Source organism: Carlito syrichta, unplaced genomic scaffold, assembly GCF_000164805.1.
Source record: "Carlito syrichta isolate Samal-C Ts95f unplaced genomic scaffold, Tarsius_syrichta-2.0.1 Scaffold288681, whole genome shotgun sequence".
NCBI classification, from domain to species: domain Eukaryota; kingdom Metazoa; phylum Chordata; class Mammalia; order Primates; family Tarsiidae; genus Carlito; species Carlito syrichta.
The window spans coordinates 14,114-21,617 of NW_007232777.1; the positions used below are offsets into that span (position 1 = coordinate 14,114).

The 7,504-nt window shown below is 42.2% G+C and overlaps 1 pseudogene; it reads right to left on the minus strand.

Annotated features, from left to right (window-relative positions):
* LOC103255903 overlaps positions 1–6,719 on the minus strand; it is a 7,367-nt pseudogene extending 648 nt beyond the window's left edge.
* Positions 6,720–7,504: the final 785 nt, after the last annotated feature.

A 7,504-nucleotide genomic window follows, 5' to 3' on the forward strand; every position in this document is an offset into this window, starting at 1 on the left:
GTGCTACCACGCCCAGCTGATTTTTTTTTTGATTTATTGTAGAGATGAGGTCTCGCTGCCCAGGCGGGTTTCAAACCCACAGGCTCAGGCAATCCACTCATCTCAGCCTCCCAAAGGCACAGGATTACAGGTTGAGCCACCGAGCCCGGCTTACGAATTCTTAATACTATTAATTTAAAAGTTTAACTTTCTTAATTCTAATTGCCTTATCTATATTACTTGCTATTTTCTTATCACCTATTTTACATTTTATATTTCTAAACAAGACATGTCTAAATCTACACTTATATATGAAATTAATCTTCTAATCCTAAATGTATTTAATTTTAAACCTACATTAAGTGTATATAATTTTAAGTTTTACCTTAAAACTTAATTATTTCCTATTCCTTATATTTAACTAATACCTACGTCTGTAATAAACATTTATCTTTTAATAATAACTGCTATTTATTTAATTCTAATCCTTACTTTAATTTTAACCCTCTTTCTAATTAAACTATAATATTTCTTAAACCAAAAGGCATGTCTGTGACTTGTTTTTCCCGAAAACACCAGTTTTTTGGAGATACTCTGTCTCAGTTTCTCACTTCCTCATCAATCACAACTGTCAATGTTGTTACTTATAAAGGATATGAGGAAATACTTGTTTTTCCTTTTTAGCTAAAGGTTTCAAAATTTGCATTCCCTTATCCCTTCAAGGGGGAAATATTTTGCCATTGAGCCCTTTTTATGTTTCTATACATAGGTTTACTGCTAATTCCACATCCTTGCACATTCTAGCTAATTGTTTTATTTACCAAGGGAAGTGTTTTTCAAGCCTAAGCAGGCATTTCTTTAAGGCCAAAAGGAATCCTTCAATAGGATCCATGGGGCTCTGCCTCCAGCATGGCCGCTTTCCACTGGGGCTCTGTTCCCAGTCAGCGTTTTTCTCATTTTCAGGTAACCTCCATTTTGCATCTTTAGGGGTTACAGCTTCCGGCATCAGTTACAGTTCAATGACGGGGAGGAAGAGGGTTGGTCGAATTAACCCTCTAAGCAGTTTTCTGCTGTCCCTTCTTTCCAATCACAGATCTGTGGAAGTGAGGAATCACACCACCCCCAGCTATGGTAGCCTTGATGAGAGAATCCAACTCTTCCTCACCACGGATTGCAAGCTACAAGTTACGTGGGGTGATGCTCTTGACTTTGAAATCCTTGGATGCATGACCTGCCAGCTCCAGCACCTCAGCAGTGAGATACCCCAAAATCGGGGCGCTACACATGGCAGCAGTGGCACCCACCCGTCCATAGGTTGTATACGAGTCTTCAAGTGTCTGTAGATGTGGCCCATGGGAAACGGTAGCCTAGCTCTCTGTGAGTGAGACATGGCCTTAGCCTTGGCCTCTCCACCATCCTTTCCAGCTTTGCCTCCAGCCAGCCCACCCCACCACCCTGCTCTCTATAGTAACTCTTTTTGTCAAACATAGCTAAGTATTTTATTATTTTTTGTTTGTTTGTTTGTTTGAGTTGGAGTTTCACTCTGTCGCCCAGACTGGAGTGCAGTGGCCGCTCCCAGCCACCGCAGCCTCACCCTGCTGGGCTCCAGTGATCCTTCCGCCTCAGCCTTCCAAGTAGCTGGAACTACAGACGCGCACTACCACGCCCAGCTCATTTTGATTTATTGTAGAGATGAGGTCTTGCCAAGTTGCCTAAGCGGGTCTCAAACCCACGGACTCATGCCATTGTAAATGGACTTGCTTTCTTGATTTTTTAAGCTGTTCACATCCATTTTTATTTAAAGTGTTTTTATTTTAGATTCAGGAGGAACGAGTGCATGTTTGTTCCATGGACATATTGTATCCTGGTGGGAATTGGGCTTTCAGTGTTGCCATACCCAGAACAGTGAACATCGTACCCGATAGTTGCTGAACTTTCACCCCTCTCTTTGCCTCTTCCCTTGTGGTATCCTCCCCAGTGTCTATTATCTCCCTTTTTATGTCCATTTAGTTCCCAGTGTAACTGATAACATGCAGTGTTTGGTTTTCTGTTTCTGAGTTAGTTCACCTAAGATAATGGCCTCCAGGTCTGTCCATGTTGCAACAAAGGACATGATTTCATTCTTTTTTAGGACTATGTAGTAGTCCATGATATATATAGACCACATTTTTAAAAAGTCAGTCAACCATTGATGGACGCTTCGATTGGTTCCATGACTTTGTTATTGTGAATAGTGCTGGATTAACATACAAGTGCAAGTGTCTTTTTTATAAAAAGATTTATTTTCCTTTGGGTAGATACCTAGTAGTGGAATTGCTGTGTTGAATGGTAGCTCTATTTTTAGTATTTGAGAAATCTCCATACTGTTTTATATGGTGGTTGAACTAGTTCATATTCCTACAACAGCGTATAAGTGTTCCCTTTTCTCCACATTCACACAAACACTGTTGTTATTTGACTTTTTAATGATTGCCATTTTGACTGGTGTAAGATCATATTTATTTTTTTTTTTTTTTTTTTTTTTTTTGAGTCACAGTCTCATTCTGTCACCCAGGCAGGAGTGAAGTGGCATGCTCACAGGCACCCCAAGGTTGACCTGCTGGGCTCCAGTCATCCTTCTGCCTCAGCCTTCAGAGTAGCCAGAACTATAGGCACACACTACCACAGTCAGCTAATTTTCTGATATATTGTAGAGATGAAGTCTCACCAAGTTGCGCAGGCTAATATCAAGTCCCTGGGCTCAGGCAATCCTCTCACCTCAGCCTCTCAAAGTGCTGGTATTACAGGCTTGAGCCACTGCACCAGGCCAAGATCATATCTTATAGTGGTTTTAATTTGCATTTCTCTGATGATTATTGATGTTGAGTATTTTTTCAGATGTTTGTTGGCCACTTGTATGTCTTCTTTTGAGAAGGTCTGTCCACGTCCTTTGCCCCATTTTTTATGAAGTTATTTGGGTTTTTTTTCAAAGTTGAGTTGAGTTCCTTGCAGATTCTGGACACTAGTCCTTTGTCTGTGGCATTGTTTGCAAATATTTTCTCCCATTCTATAGGTTTTCTTTTTTTCTTGATTATTTATTTTACTGTATAGAATATTTTTAGTTTAATTAAGTCCTATTTGTTTATTTTTGTTTTTGTTCTATTTGCTTTTGGGGACTTCATCATAAACTCTTTGCCTAGGCCCATGTCCAGAAGAGCTTTTCCTAAGTTTTCATCTAGGATTTTTATAGTTTCAGGTTTTACATTTAAGTCTTTGGTTCATCTTGAGTTAATTTTTGTATATGATAAGAGGTAGGGTCCAGTTTCATTCTGCTGCATATAGCTAGCCAATTTTCCCAGCACCATTCATTAAATAAGGTGTCCTCATTGTTAATTTTTGTTGGCTTTATCAAAGATCAGTTGGTTATAGGTATGCGGCTTTATTTCTGGGCTCTCTCTACTCTATTCCATTGATCTATTTTTGTAACAGCACCATGCTTTGTAGTTACTTGAGCTTTGTAGTATAGTTGAAGTCAGGCAATGTGATTCTTCCTCTGCATTTTCTCTCTTTACTTAGGATTACTTTGGCTATTCAGGCTCTTGTTTGGTTCCATATGAACTTTAGGATTGTTTTTCTAGTTCTGTGAAAAATTATGTTGGTAATTTGATAGGAATTGCACTGAATCTATAGATTGGATTGGGCAGTAGAGTCATTTTAACAATATTGATTCTTCTAATCCATAAGCATGGGATGTTTTTCCACTTGCCTGTGTCATCTACAATTTAGTTCATCAATACTTTGTAGCTCTCCTCATCGAGCTCTTTTACCCCCTTGGTTAAATGTGTTTCTAGGTATTTTCCATGGCTATTGTAAATGGGATTGAGACAAGTCAATGGCACATACCACAGAGATGCAATGGGCAAACTCCAGACTGTGAGACATTCAGGAGAAACAATCAATTTCTTTAACAAATGAATTGTAAGAGGAAAGACACGGTTGGGAGGACCTAACAATTAAAATAGATGTATGCAACATATCAATCAACCAATCACAATGCATTGACCTCATTTAGATCTCAATATTTTTAAAACTGTTAGAACTATGATATTTGTGATACAGTTGAGAACTTGAGCACTGACTCAAAAATATTTGATGATATCTTAAAATATTTAAGTATGATACTACTATTGTGGCTATGTTTAGCAAAAAAGAAGTATGTATATTTGTGTGTGCATATATGTATGTATAGATGCACATATATTCATATATATTATTATATATAATACATCACATATCATATTGCATCATAATATCACAATTGCATCTTGTATAATATGCTGCACATATACATCGTATTGATAGCTATGGATAAAAAAATTCAAATGTCTGAGACTTGCTCACAGCTAACACAGGAAGGTAAGAAGCAGATAAAAGTATGAATGCAGGCAAAAAAGACTATTGTGTAGAAATGGGAGAATGGATGGGGGATGCAAAACAGATCCTTCCTGAATCTATTGTATTGCCCAGGTGACACACGACATCAGCCCGGACTGGGGTACTGAAGCAAAGTGAAAGAATTTGAGATATTTTGGAGATGGCGGGATGGTCAATTCAACACCTGGGTCAAGAAAACTGACTTCTCGGTTTCCAGTTTGAACAACTGAGCAGATGTACTGTCACTTACAGAGTGGCAATAGAGATAATAGAGAAAAGCTGACAGTGGGTATCAGGAAGGGCAGGTTGGTGCAGAATAGACTTCTGTTGGCATTTTTGACACTGAGATTTCTATGAGAGATTTATGAATAGGCCAAGTAGGGAATTGCCAAGGAGAGATCATACAATGTGGGATGAAAGTATAGCAATGAACAGATGACTTAAATCTAGGAGAATTAACGAGCTTATTCAAGTCAAGTATACGACAGCAAACATCTATCGAACACCAATGTATCAGGCACTCAGTAGATTTACAGTCTAGAAGAGGGAGACAAGTCAATGGCAAATCCCATAACACAATCTGGGCAGAGCAGGGTGCCTGGGCAGGGAAAGGGGATCCCGGTACACACTCCGTCACAAGAGGCAGACCGTGAATGGCAGTCAACAAACATAATAAATGACATCTGGAATATCGTCACTGAACTCTTCAACTTCCTCCAAAGGAAATCATCATTCTTATTGCTCTCATTCCTCCAGGCTTGTCTTCTCAAAGACTGAACTTAAAGGCTTCAGGCACTGAGTAAAACCTCACACCCTGCATCTTGGATGCCCTCAGGAACAGATGGGCCTGGAGCCACCGGCCAGAGCAGCATTCTGCAAACCAGAATCCAGTCTTCCTAGGGAAGAGGGCACTGGAACAGCCCAGCCGTCTGAGGGGAGGGACTGGGCCCCGCCCTCCTCCTTCCTGGCTCCCAAGGCTTGTTTCCAAACATCCTGAGTGCATGGGCTGCAGGACCGCACTGGTCGGGCACAGCTGATTCCAATCTCTTGTTTGTTGTGTCCTAATGTTTTATGACGTGTTGAGACGACCTCTGGCAAAAAAGACTCTGTATAAATGCTTTTTATTATTTTCTTGTTTGTGATGTATCAGGCCAGAGGATGTGCGTAACCTGATCAGCCTAGTAAAACGTTTTCATCTCTTCTATTTTTATGGCCTTCCAGGAAAAATTCCATGTAGGGAAAAAGCAATGACTTTCAGAACGAATTCTCCAACATCTTACCAACAACATGTTACCCAAATTGGGGCCCGCCCTGCCAGGGGTCCCCACGCCTCTAAAACTTTTCCAGATCGTTTTTGTGTGGAGAAGGCTGTGTTTGCAGATTGGGCAGCAGAGGCCTGGGCGTGAGGGGACAGTGGGGGGTCACTGGCATTGTGCGTACGTGTGGCGGAGGGCTTCGGAGCTAAGGGCATGCCATTAGCTGTTGGGATGCCATTTCCAGGGTCTTTAGCCCACCAAGACTAAAAGTCTTGCTGGCTATCGGATGGTTCTCAAAGTAGTGATCACAGCTAAACTCACAGTCTCATTTGGTTCTCACAATAAGCCTGTCAAGAAGGTACACTACACACCACAGCCTCCATTTTACAGACAGGAGAACTGAGGCTGAAACAAGCCAAGTGACTTGCCCAGGGCCATACAGCTTAGTGGGAAGCAGCTTTGACTCGGCTGCTTCTGATCTCTGTGTCTGCTTTGGGAGAGGGTTGGTCCCAGATATCACCAACCCCGCACCTGAGTGAAAGAGACTAGGAATCAAAAGAGAGGAGGATTGAGAGCAACATGTGCAAAAGTCACAACACACCCCACCCTCCGACCTCCCGCGCGTACCATCCCCAACCTAGTGACTCGGATTTCTTTTCACCTCATCCCACGATATCGATGTACACCTGGTGTCCCTGCACCAGTGTCAGGAGCACAGGTGGGAGTGACCCGCCTGTGACTCCACCTCTTTCCCTGCCACGTGGAGAGAAGCATATCACACTTCACGCAAGAGGGAGACTAAATGTCCTCCAATCCACTTTTATGGGAGTCCCACATTTGCATGCACAAATATTCCGTGGCTAGTGGCCACAAATTATCGGCAGCACAAATTCCTTGCAATATCATTTCAAACTGTGCCCAGAAGAGACACCTGTGATTCCACCCCTGTGAAAACCGCTTACTCTTTCTTGAACCTACCGCTGTCCCCTACACCTAATCACCCACTCTCGCCTTCATCTGCTGACGTCTCAGCATCTCATGGGCGATGAGCGGGGACTTGGATGCCCACATACTTGGGTTTGCACCCTGGCCCTGACACTGACGAACTATGTGACCTTGGCAAGCTACGGAGCTTCTCTAAGACTCAGTGTTCTCGTATACAAAGTGGAGAGAATATCTGCTTCACACGCTATTGTGGAACTTAGGGGAAATAGATATTGATTGCACTTGCAAGTTACCACAAAGTCTGGCATTTTAGCCCTGTTCACATGGTCATGTTCATGGACGTGACATGTTCACTATGTTTTTGTTGCTTTATCCCATATCCATCCCCTTCACATCCTCTGCCCCTTCTTGATCAAGCTTTCGTGGGCCTGCTCTTTCTGTGAAGAGTAGATTATGTTCTGAACTCACTGGTAAAGAAAACACTAAGCTATTACAAACAGAACTGGAATGGGAGCCTTAAATGAATTAACATTTATGTGATATATAATTTTTACAAATGTGTCATTTCTCCTATGCCCCAGCCATCCTAATTAGTCAGTTTATCATATCAAGAGATGCATGAGGGTTGGGCGAGGTGGCTCACGCTTACAGTCCCAGCAATTTGCAAGGCTGAGGCAGGAGGATTGTCTGAGCCCAGGAGTTCGAGACCAGCATAGGCAACATAGTGAGACCTCGTTTCTACAAAAAAATCAAAAACTTAGCTGGGCATGGTGGCATGTGCTTATAGTCCCAGCTATTCGAGAGGATGAGGCTGGAGGATCACCTGAGCCGAGGAGATCAAGGCTGTGGTGAGCCGCGACTGCCACTGCACTCCAGCCTGGGTGACAGAGTGGCGCCCTGACTCAAAGAGA